Genomic DNA, 1155 nt, shown 5'->3' on the forward strand with positions numbered 1-1155 from the left:
CCCCCCCTCCTCCCCTCCTTCCACTGCCTGCCGTATCGGTAGTATATCGCCGTGAACTTAGTGAGCTATAGTGACACTCTAAGGTGTGCTGTAGGACCTTCACCTTTCATTCTTTCAACTTTCAAAAATGGTTGACCTTCCGCAGGTCAGTTTCTTATATTCTTTCTCTCTGATATTCTTCGTCTATCACTTAGCTCCTAAATCGACGTCTAATTGGCGTCTACGTCGAAGAGTTCGCGTTGGGGCGCGCGTAATGATATAATTTCCCCGGGTCCGGTCTGTCCGTTTTACTACCGATTGTGGTAAATGTTAGGAACCGCGCAAAAGGGAAACGGGAAGGCCGTTTTGTTATGTTCCTGGACGATCTTCCTGCTGCGTTTCGTTATGGTGGAAGCTCTTCATAGGAGCCATCTAGCAGGCCAGCTCGCTGGCAGCTCGTCTCAGCAGACGGTGTCCGATTCCGCGATGTGGTCGCCCGGGCAGCGGCAGGGTGGCGGTGCACGCCTGTGTTCCGACGCGTGGCACCTCTGGAGCACTCTGGGGGGCACCCTAGGGGAGTCCTCCTCCCGAGCCCGCCTGTCCTGTCGAAGAGAAAAGAGGCAAAGGGCTGTAAACAGTACAGAGTCTAACCACTGGAGGGAAGGTGAAAGAGTGCCCCTCTCCCTCCCGTCCTCCGGGGTCTCTGTTGTATGTACCATGTGCAGTTTTGCTGTTTTGCCTACTCGGAAGGCACCATAGCCCCTAGGGTAGGCCGACCCGTAACACTGCTGTGCTGTGCGTAGCCCTGAAACACGGTAGTGACTGGCTCACATTTGGCGTCACAGAGGCTGGCACAGTGATGGATAAACCACGATCCACAACACTTTTCTCCGCATTTTAGGTTGGCCCGGGAAATCTCGCGTTACGGTAGAACGGAAAACGAAAGAATGCTTCCCGCCTTTTCCTTGACAAGTGGGCTGACCCCGTGCCACGTTTGCTCCTGACCGCGCCCATGCTGCACCGCACCGGCTGCACCACAGAGCGCGCCGGCCCGCACATCCAGCGTGCCATGTACGTCCGATCCGCGTGCGAAAAGTATCATTCGCTTAGAGCCCCACGGTTTCCGAACGCGACCTGAAGGGCTCCGCTGCTGCGGTCGGGCCCCCGCCAGCCCCC

This window comes from Frankliniella occidentalis, unplaced genomic scaffold, assembly GCF_000697945.3.
Source record: "Frankliniella occidentalis isolate FOCC.00 unplaced genomic scaffold, Focc_3.1 Scaffold26, whole genome shotgun sequence".
In the NCBI taxonomy this organism is placed as follows: Eukaryota; Metazoa; Arthropoda; class Insecta; order Thysanoptera; family Thripidae; genus Frankliniella; species Frankliniella occidentalis.